Source organism: Gymnoscopelus braueri (assembly GCF_963280865.1).
Source record: "Gymnoscopelus braueri genome assembly, chromosome: 19".
Taxonomy (NCBI): domain Eukaryota; kingdom Metazoa; phylum Chordata; class Actinopteri; order Myctophiformes; family Myctophidae; genus Gymnoscopelus; species Gymnoscopelus braueri.
Window position 1 is genome coordinate 37,166,068 of NC_137621.1, and position 11,919 is coordinate 37,177,986.

At 41.7% G+C, this 11,919-nt stretch overlaps 1 pseudogene across 1 annotated transcript; it reads left to right on the plus strand.

Moving 5' to 3' along the window:
• The first annotated feature begins 1,044 nt into the window (after window positions 1–1,044).
• On the plus strand, window positions 1,045–3,829 carry LOC308074786 (tetratricopeptide repeat protein 39B-like; annotated as a pseudogene). Its single transcript has 2 exons — window positions 1,045–2,104; window positions 3,734–3,829. The product of its transcript is annotated as a tetratricopeptide repeat protein 39B-like (transcript).
• Window positions 3,830–11,919: the final 8,090 nt, after the last annotated feature.

Here is an 11,919-nt window from a genome sequence, read left to right on the forward strand (position 1 = left end):
CAAACAGCAGTACACAACAATGGCGGCCGCAATTTCTCAAGGGGAAATTGCTTCCCGTCGATCCTATTTAGATGCAACACCCAGTGCATGTGGATCCCGCCCCCTTTTCTTCATTGGCTGTTGATTTGAATCACAACGCAGTGGCCGCGCCCCTGCTGTCCAAGCTCCGACGCAATGCCTCCCAGACTAGGGTCAACCTAATCTCTCAAGAACAGATTCTGCTCTGCGTTAAAATCTGTTGTGAAGGTTCGTCAAAACGTGTGCGCACTGTGTGGGCGTGGGCGTGCCTTCAGATCAGGAAGCAGGCCGCGCTTTACCCAATCAAATGTAGTGGGCGGGATTTACGTGTCTGCTGATCCTTCCCTACTCGAAACAAGCCGAAACTAATTTAACAATAGCGTCCGCGGAGCAGACAAAACCACGGAAAGATATTTACATTTTAACTTGCTCTTTCATCATAGAAACAAGTGGGCGTATAACCAAAACGATCCATGTTCTCTGGCAGAAGTGGTGTTAGTGTTCCGTGTAGAAATATTGTTAGTGGGAATGAAAACATAGTCGCACCACCCGGAAGTGCAGCGTGAAGGCAGACTAAAACCCCGGTTTCCTTTGCGCATGTGTGCTGCGCTTTCATTGTCCCAGAGCCAACATGAGATAGCACAAACAGCAGAGGCCGCTGTTTTTCATTCTCATTTGGCTTTGGGTTCCCAGATTGGGGTCAACCTAATAAAGAAAAAATACAAAAATAATTGTTACATTCAATACATGAGAAAAAATATAAAACAGCTAGCCAACATGGCTGATTAAAACAAAACAAAAAAGAGGTGGGTGGGGTGGCTCACAGAGTAAAGTGCATAACATGATGCCATGCAGCAACATGCCGGCTGTTGCAGGAAGAAGGAAGGACTGGAGCCTTTATTTATGATAATTACTAGGTTACCCATGAGGTGCACAACTACAAAAAAAAAGGGACTATGCAGAGTATGGGACTATGGTCTGTGTCAGCTAAAAGAGGTAGCATCTAGATGCACTCTGCCATCGGTAATGTGCACTCTGACACTGCTCTCTTATCACACATATACCAACTTGATGCTGGGAACAGGAGAAGATCTAGTGGAAGCTGAAGCTTTACTGGAGCCGTGGCAACAGAAATACCCCAACATCCACTTGCATCTTCTACTCGCCTCGCATCGCAACACTCAAAGGAAACTTTGAGAAGGCCTTATCCGGGTATGAGGATTGTATTGGTTCCCAACAGCAGTTGAGACAGATCCATCATCTGTGTTACTGGGAGTTGATGTGGTGTCATTCCTACCAGCAGAATTGGGTTCAGGCCTACCCGTATGCCGACCTTCTGTGTAAGGAGAGCAACTTGTCCAAGCTTTTATTTGTGTACCAGAAAGCAGCGATTCTCAGTATGATGTCAGAAGATGAAGTAGTGGAAACTGGAGAGAACCTAGTGGAGCTGTTCAGGCAGGTAGAGGGATTGAAACAGTGTGTGGTAGGCAAGTCTATATCTGCAGAGAAGTTTGCCATCAGGAAATCTATAAGATACAACGCAACCAACCCTGTTAGACTTGTCATACCTGTACTGGAGATGATGTATATGTGGAATGGTTTCAACATAACTGGGAAGAGAGCAGATTGTACCAAAGCTCTCCTCACCACTGTAGAGAAAGCGGAGGAAATGCTGCGCAGTGACCCCAACCCATCAGAGTTCCATGCGGATGACAGTTGTTTGGTCCAGATGTTGAAAGGTCTTTGTCTCAAACACCTGGACAGACTCCCGCAGGCCGAGCTGTGTTTCACACAAGTACTGTCCAGTGAGCATCGAATCATGTATGATCATTACCTGGTTCCCTTTACTCTGTTTGAGTTGGGTTTACTCTGCAAACAGCGGGTAGACATCACCAAGGCTACTGCCTATATAGAGAAAGCCAAGAGGAAATATAAACATTACTCCATGGAAGATAAGCTCCATTTCGGAATCCATGCTACACTCAACAGCCTCAACGAGTCTGAAATCAGCACCCTGGCAACCATTCAAGACCTCAATTCCATCGACATGAGAGGAATGCTTCCCAGAAACTCTGGATATATCATTGTGTTTTTTATTTATTTCATTGTGGATTTTATTCATTTCATTGCGATATTTATTTTTTAATTTTCGGACCTATGGACTTGATTAAATAGCTAAAAGTGGCATCATGTAATATATATAGGTTGACATTAAAAGTCACAATGAAATAAATAAGAACCACAAAGAAATAAAAGAGAACCCAATGATATAAAAAAAAATCACAATAAATAAATACATTTATTTATTTAATTGTATTTTTTATTTATTTAATTGTATTTTGTATTTATATCATTGTGTTTATTATTTATTTCATTGTGGTATTTATTTTTTAATTTTTTGACCTATGGACTTCCATACTATTGAGCCAGTTTGTATGCATGTTATCTCCTGGTTCTGTGTGGAAAAAGTAAAGGGTTGGTAGGGTTGGAACTGAAAAACGGGAGGTATTGTACCCTGACGTGACGTCACGTCAGGGTGCAAATCAGTTTGGCCTGTTTTGAGACCAATTTACAGAAAACCTCAGATTTGCTGTGAAAGCCTGAGTGTTCAAACTGGGGTATTTTTGGGGATAGCAGAGAGGTAGGGGAGACCAAAAACACACAAAAAATAAGAAAAAGTTTAAATTCATGGAGTAGTAGTTTAAGTTTGTCTGTGGATTTTGTTTTTAAATCAATATTTAACCAAAGAAGTATATACACGTCAATCAATACCGATGCTTGTAGATCTGCTATTTTCTTATTTACAAGCTCACAGCACGTCTAAATGTGACATGTTGTGAGCTTGTAGATAAGCTATTTTCACTATATTAGATCTACTATTTCAAATATTATTTGAAATAGGGCTTAAGTGGAATTCGTAATTCCTATAAATGTAGTGGAGTCAAAAGCACAATATTTGTCTTTGAAATGTAATGGAGTGAAAGTCAAGTTAATCATTATTATTTGTTCAAAGGTAAAGTACACATACTCATAAGGCCCCTTAAGAAAGAAAGAAAGAAATTTGTGTATTCATTATTAAGTATTAAGAAATTGTCAAAGAAATGTCAAGATTCTTCAAAAGGGAAACAACTAAAACATGTGACAGGATACAATGACTCAACGAGGACTGTCTGGGGAACAAGACTGATATACACATGAGGAGTGAATACAAATCAGATACAGCTGGGGCAAACAGAAACATTAACCAAGAATAGTAGAATACTAGACCAGGGAACAAAATACATAGAAATACAAGACCTAGAAACTACAATCAATAACAAAGTCTGTGTGACACAAGGCCATCAAATAAAACAAGATTTTAAAAAAGCAGTTTATTTCACAAAATAATTTATTGGTATTTACAAATTATTATTGTACAAACTCTGAATCAAATATTCATACATGCTCAGCCCTGCACTAATCAGAGTCATTGGACCCCGTGCACCCCCCCCCCCCCCCCGCACGATTTTTTAAAAGTAATTACGACCATAAAGCAACATTAACAACACACTCTACCATCCTTCAGTGGTGGAAAACTTACTTAAATGTTTTACTTAAGTAAAAGTATCAATACTGCAATGTAGAAATACTCTGTTACAATTAAAAGTCCGGAATTCAAAATGTATCTATTGTTGTCGGAGCAGAATTATTTTTTCTGTCGAATCTTGCCCTGCAGTTTGAGCAGCTAGACAGGGCAAGCCGGGTCTTTACTGTCCGGGCCATGGCCCCAGTGGCCCTCATGACGCTTTGCCGCTGTCATAACCCGTCATAAAAAAGCACATTCATACAGCTAACATAAAGTACTTCCTTGCTGCTACTGTTCCTCTCACTCTCTGACCAATTTGACTGGTCAAAATAGTGGTTGAAGACACGTCCATGAATGAGAAATTGTGCAGTGCTTGAGATAATAATCAACAACTTGAAAAAGTTATACACTTATTTGTGTGTACACACTGTGTGTGCGACGCGTGTGCGTGTGGGGGTGCGGGTGCATGTGTGACTATTTAGAACATTGGTTCTCAACCTTTTCAGGCCACGACCGCCCCCCCCAAAATTGAGGCATTATATTTAGTTTAGCTCGGTTCCACATACAGTAGCTGATCTACAAGCTATACTGTAAATCAGCTTTTTTCACAATGTTTGCCTCTTTCTTAGGTATTATTTGACAATTTAGACAATGTTTGAATTTTTTCATAGTATAGTTTGTTGATTACTTTTGACGCAATGAAAAATTCATTTAAAAGGTCTTAAAAGTCCTTAAATTTTCACTTTAGAAATGTGCAGATACCCTATATACTGTATGTTGGTTTGTTTACTGTTGAGTGAGAAAACAATGTTGCACATTAAGAAAATCCTCTGGGGACCCCCCCAAAATCATGTGGGGACCCCTGTGGGGGTCAGGCCCACTGGTTTAGAACATTTAAAGTTCAAACAGTGCGAGCAGAAAGAGACAGGCCAAGCCCATGAGTAAACCCAGGATCTGGACGAGAAACATGAGCCATGGTCTGTTGGTCTTCACATGACTCATCTCTGGAAGCTATTGGCAAAGAGAGAGGAAGGAAACAGGTAGTCAAATGTTACAAACATGTCATCAAGTTCATGAGTCAAACAATTACCATTGTTGATGTTTTCGGTTTAGTTTTTCGTTTTTTCTGTCAATACCATCAGTGGTGGACCAAGTACTCAGATTTAAGGTAGCAGGGTAGCAATAACCCCATTTTAAAATACTCTGTTACAAGTTATATAATTGGGGTGGTTGTATTTTGTCTCCCTGCTCTTCTATTGAGACATTTAGATCGTGTCAAAGGTCATGTCTCACCTAGACACGAATTTTGACCAGATGGTCAAGATTAAATTTATCCCCTGAGCAAGCAGGCAGGCTCTATTAGCTCAATGGTAAAAATGTCAGCCCTTACGCAGGAAACCAGGTTCAAATCCGGGGTAGAAGAGGAAAGTTACATAGTGCAGCTTTAAGTAAAGAACTTGAGTAAATGTACGTAGTTACTTTCCATTTGCTTACCATTTCTACCAGAGCCAAGTAGAGGAAGATCCCTGCAGTAAGGCTGGAGATCCACTGCAGGACGTGTGTCTCGGTGGAGACAAGCAACCCGATGTACAGACCCAGGAAGGAGAACACAGCGCCGAATAAGTTCCACAGCACAGCGCTCCTCACAGGGACCCCTAAGCTGAGCAACACCGCAAAGTCCCCTGGGAAGTCAAGTGAAGGTATAGACCATTAGTTCTCAAACTTTTTTGTGTCAAGAAACCCCAAATTGAAAACCCCAAAGCAGGGGTGATGCAACTTTGATGATGGAGAGGGCCACTATATTACACTCACTCCAGGGGGCCACATTGCATATCGTTGCTGTCGGGCAGAAACCTCTTATCTCTGTATTTTAACTTTTTTTTGTAGTTTATCATTCTAGTGTGTCAAACAAAAGTAGCAAAAACAGTCGATCTACAAGCTGAAAACGCGTTGAGCTTGTAGATCGGCTATTTTTGCTATTTAGGAATTGGAATCCTGAATATTTTTTTTGCTATTTTTGAATAAAAATCCTGAAAAGAAAATGTTTTAATTTAATTTCAAATGCATTTAGTTATACTTAAGTTAACTTTATGAACTTAAATACGGGTAAAAACGGGTCATGTTTGCAAAACAGCTGAAATCAATAATATATCAGTATATGTATGTATGCCTCTCTCTCTCTCTCTCTCTCTCTCTCTCTGTACCAACTCTCACCGATCTCATGCGGGATTTCATGGAAGAGGATGGCCACAGTCGCTGCCAGGCCAGTCTCGGCCGACACAGAGAAGGCTGCCGCCATGACCAGGCCGTCAACAAAGTTATGAAGGCAGTCTCCCACGATTATCATCACGGCCAGCCGGGGAACCCCTTGCCCTGGGAACACAAAAGAGAGCTCATCCTTGGACCATGACAATTGCAGTGTGTGTGTGTGTGTGTGTGTGTGTGTGTGTGTGTGTGTGTGTGTGTGTGTGTGTGTGTGTGTGTGTGTGTGTGTGTGTGTGTGTGTGTGTGTGTGTGTGTGTGTGTGTGTGTGTGTGTGTGTGAGTTTTCCTTACTTTGATGTGTAGGGCCCTCGGTAGCTGGTTCTTCACCACACCCCAAGTCCTGCGCTGTTCCCTGCTGGTCACAGAAAAAGAAAAATCATTTTAGATGTTTTATAACAGCCACCCCTTGAGTGGCTGTGATATGGTCCTTGTTCGCTTTATTAACGGCAAAATAGCAACTTGACTTCAGAAAATATGCATCAAGTTGATGCAATGTAATGATGGCTATATTGATACTGCCGTCCGGATGACTACAATGAGGAGAGGAGAGGAGAGGAGAGGAGAGGAGAGGAGAGGAGAGGATGTGTGTGTGTGTGTGTGTGTGTGTGGGGGGGGGGGTCTCATACTGTTCATTTCAAATGACTTCATAAATACAGCCCTGCATGTTTGTTCTATTACCCTGAGACAAGGAGGGTCATGAAACACAGATTAGTCAAGTTTATTACAAAGAGCAGCCAAACAGATCTTGACATGGGTCATGATGACAGTTATGGAGTCAAAGACAGCCTAATGTGAGTGTACAGTATCACAGTGATACTGCTATCCAAATTGAGGCTAGTCAGTCTACTGAGACAAGAGATACTAACACAGAAAATAATCACAGGGGTCGGGAGGACAGCGCTACCCTGTCAAACATATTTACAAAGTAAACATTTTAAATGAACTAATGTAGAATTAATTGTATAGCTTTTTTATGTTTCCTGTGGGTCTCATGTGTTGTGTGACCCCACCCTGCCTTATCAGACAGGCTGGCACCTTGAAGGCATTTACATTCTTTTGTCATCATGCTTGTTGATAAGTAAATGAACCTGTCTGTGTTGGGGGGGGGGGGGGCAGGAAGGGGGAGGAGCTAAGTGTTTCAATCCTATGTGGGACAAAAGGCCTTTTGATGCTGAGGGACGCCTGTGGGTATTTGGTGGATACAAACTGTTACAAATCAGTGTGAGACTGAGGTTGTTTCCATGCGATTCTGTGCTGCTGAATTGCAAGTCCTGAACTCCCTTTGATATCAAAATATAATCACTCATTCCTCTGAACTGTGAACTGTCGTCTTTGCCTTATTATCTTATTTGACTGAGTCCCCATTCAGATTTCCACCACAACCCCAGTAGAGAAAGGAAAGCTCCAGGATATTTAAATCGTTGCAAAGCTAAATCTGAGGAAGAAAATTAGGATGTAGATTATTTCTACAGGGTTGCTTATGGTGTACCAAAAATCTGGAGAAGTAAGACGCAGCCCAGAGTAGCTCTATCTACTTGTGAGGCTGAGCACTGGCAGCTACCACACAAGAGAGCATATACCTTGAACAACAATTAAAAGAAATGGATAGAGGTAGCCAGCATACACCAGTTAAGATATATGAGGACAACCAGGGAGCTATCACTCTATCCAAAGACCCAGTTTGCAGACAAAGAAGCAAGCTTGTAGAGTAGACATTCAATACCATTAGCTCTGCACAAGCAGAGGGTAAGATAGCAATAGAATACTGCCCTACGACAGAGATGGTTGCTGATGTCCTAACCAAGCCACTGACAAAGGCTAAGTTTGAGAAATGTCAAGATTATTTGTTTGGAGAGTGATGTGTGATGTGAACATGTCTTTGAGTGGGGGTGTTGAGTATTGAACATAATTATGCAACGCCATGTTAGTGTTCCGACGTCATCACGTGCCTACGTGCACGCTCTGTCTGCTAATGCACTCTGAGCATGCGCATTATGCCTTTCATACCCGGCTGAACCACCATTGGCTACACCACACGCTGTGACAATGGCTAACGCAACATTACCTCACTCACTAAGGACCCACAAATAGCCATAGCCTCTGGCTGCACCACTTTTTGCTAAATGGCTTTTAAAGAAAATGGAAAATAGCAAAAATAGCCCACTGACAAGCTCACAACGTGTCACATCAGATAAATAAATATAAGTATATAAAATATTGATTTTAATCGAGGTAAACCCTTTGGCTATGGCTCCTTGATTGCTGGTGGCCCACACTTTGAAAAGCCGTGGGTCATACTACTAACTGTAAGAGTTGGTGGTGAAGTTGGTTGAGCAGACTCACCAGCTCCATGGTGGAGAGGGACGTGCCTCTCTGACCCTGGCCGTTGCCGGTGATCTCCAAGGGAAGGTTGTGGGAATGGGCCTTTAGCAGAGAAAGAAGTTTGTCAGACTACAGTCACACCAGGTCACCTGGCTCAGAGGTTCAGCCAGGGCCTCTCAAGGAAGCTGGCTGCAGATACTGTATGCGCAGCAGTGGTGTAAAGTAACTAAGAACATTTACTCAAGCACTGTACTTTTGAGGTATTTGTACTTTACTTGAATATTTCCAATGTTCAGTACTAGTTACTTTGCAGGTATAAATGACTATATTATAAAACATACATTAACCACTTTAGCCCTGTTTTATACCTAGGTTATTTGAAAATAGCCGATCTACAAGCTCACAACACGTTGTGAGCTTGTAGATATGCTATTTTCAAACATTTTAGTACTTTCACTTTTGGTACTTTAAGTACATTTTGATACCAATACTTTTGTACTTATACTCAAGTAAATTTTGAATTCCGGACTTTTACTTGTAACAGAGTATTTCTACAATGCAGTGTTGATTTTTATGCTTACAAACTGATAAAGGCTTGAGCAAATAAGATTTAGGGAAAAAAAGCTTTATCTTACATGGCCGTTAGATGGAAACACTAAGGAGAAGAATCTTTGAAGGAGGAAGAATCCAAAGATTCCAGCGATGGCGACCAAGATCTTCCATAGATACTCCTTGTCCTTTTTAACGTCCTCACTGTCGTGACGGTGATCATGGTGGTCATCATGGAGGCCAAGGATCTGCAATGGAATCAAAAATCAAGAAGGGTTTATTTCAGTGTTGATTTTGACAGGAACCCCAAGATCCGGCTCCCTTAAAAGAGCCATTAATCCCATCTCTACTGTTAATGTACATACACAGAGAGAAATATATTCATATTTACACACTCATCATCTTCAGTAAACCCTAAAGAAGATCTCAGTAGTTAAAACACTGTAAATGTAGTCTGCATCATATGGCTATTCGTGTGTGATCTCATCGTTTGATTTGAATAGTTCATGACACACCATGGTCAGTGCCACCTTCCTTTTGCTCATCATGGGTGCCTTTTCACCCATAGCACCTGTTCTTATATGAGCATACCTGTGGTATGAGATGTAGCAGGGCATCTCCTGAGAGGGTTCCAACTGCGACCCCGACAAACAGCTGAAGGACGAGGGTGTACGTTTCCTGACACTTCTTGAAGAAGGTCAGGAAGATGCCCAGCATTGAACCAACCGTGACAATCAGAGCTGCAGCAGTACTGTAGCCATACTCTGGGGGGGGGGGGGGGGGGGGGGCACAGAAAGACAGAGAAATATTAAGAATGTGAGTTTGTATGAGGGAGAAATAAATCAAGCAAAGGGAAACCACACAGGGAACACAAGGGAAAATAGATGTCATCCAGCTTTGATCATAGCTGATGACTTTGTGCTGCTTGCTGGTTAGGGTCAATGGTGTAAAGTAACCAAGTAAATGTACTCAAGTACCGTACTTAAGTACAGTTTTGAGGTATTTGTACTTTACTTGAGTATTTCCAATACTTTTACTTCTACTCCACTACATCTCAGAGGCAAATATTTTACTTTTACTCCACTACAATCATTGGAAAACTTAAGTTACTAGTTACTTTGCAGATTTTGATTATTATGTATAATACATACATTAACCACTTCAGCCCTACTGTATATACATTTCAGCCATTTGAAAATAGCCGATCTACAACAATGCGTGGCGATGCATTGTGAGCTTGTAGATTTTCAAAATATTTTTATACATTTTAAAACTTGAAATGGGACATTTCGCATAATGACTACTTTTACTTTTGGTACTGTAAGTACATTTTGATGCCAATACTTTTACATTTTTACAACATTTTGAATTCTGGTCTTTTACTTGTAACAGAGTATTTCTACAGAGTATTTCTACATTGCAGACAAATGTTTTACAAGTACTTGTTCCACCACTGGTTAGGGTCCAATCAGTGATGAGGACTTACTCTCAATGGCAGTGGGTGGACCTCCTCTCGCTGTCCGCTCGGTGGTGGACAGACTGGACACACCGGCATCGCCTAGCAAGAGCCGAGGCTGGACGTCTGGGAAGTCTACGGCCCCGAGATACCAAGGAAGACCAAGGTAAAGGAGCAATGATAAAGCATCACTCCTGGACCACATTTTCTGAACTCCCTGACACTCCTGGCAGCTGGCTGTCGCTGAGGGCTTGTAGTGAGGGACAGTGAGAGAAGCAAGAGAGAGCAGAGACTGAATATGTGTCCCGTAAAAAGGTGCCTGATGGCTGCTAATGGGAGTGGCTACTGGCCAGGAGGGGCGGAGGTGTGTGTGTGAGTGAGTGAGTGAGTGAGTGAGTGAGTGAGTGAGTGAGTGAGCAATGCTCTGAGTTTGTTCATATTTATCCTCTCATCTTTTAAATAGTACTACTTAATGTAGTCCTACCTGTCAGCAGGTCCTGCAATATGGTGACACATATGGGACTCTTACAAAGTCCATTTTAACTCTGAGAGTGTAGCAATTGTATATTTTGGCAATTTTTGAAACATTTGGAAAGATTTGGCAAAAAGACCTTAATGTGGTTAAGGGTAAGAATAGAAAGAATAGGATCTGATCCTAGGCCAGCCAAAGGTATGTTTAAGTCTATATTTACAATGATGGACAAATGTTGACTGAAGTTAATTGTGAATGAATCCTACAACAGAAGAGAGACTATAGTGAAGGTGTTTACCAGGGGCAGACTGGATGGAGTTTCCTTTGCGACATATGTAACCGACTTTCTTATCACAGAGGCTGCCCTCCCACGCTTTCACAGCATTTAGGGTTGCACTGATCACGAGTGGCCTTTTGGACACACACACACACACACACACACACACACACACACACAGGCATGCCATTGTTTGTATGTTTCAGGTTGTATCTTATTAGTCCACACTTTTAGCATGTATGAGTGTCTGGTGAAACTGTTGAGTCTTGAGATTTGTAGTTATGTGTTTTTAGAGTCAAGTTCCTGTTTTGAGTTGCGTTCTAACAACATTGTGTCATGACATACAGTATACAGTAGTATTGTGCTTTACTCACCCGGCCCCCAGTTTAAATATCTGAATGGGTTTCCATTACTCCACTGACTGTTGAGTCCAATCCACAGAGACGTTCCATAGGCGTTTGTCAAACAGTTTGTCAGACAACAGTCATTGTTACTGTACACTGTAAAAATACTGTACACTGTAAACAGTGGACCCTCACAGTGGAGTCAGTACTGCTGTATGGGGTTGAGATATGGACCCTCACAGTGGAGTCAGTACTGCTATATGGGGCTGATACATGGACCCTCACAGTGGAGTCAGTACTGCTGTATGGAGCTGAGAATGTTAACACAATGCAGCAGTAGCATGCCATAATGTTGTCTTTTTAAGTGAGTACCGCATAGCAGCATTTCCATTAAATAAATAGAGCATGGGCATCTAGATTGATTATTGCTTATTTACTGACTCATTGATGGATAGAGAAATGGGAGCCTATGTTCCCTAAACTAACACCAACACCAACCCTCATTCTAAACTGAGGGAACATAGGCATGACCCCCCTCAAATGCACTGCTGTGGATCCCTTTGGCTGCACCATGCCAATGACACACACACACCTCTTGAAAGCCCCTCATACTGTAGACATACGCACATGCACAAAATATTCAATGGTATTG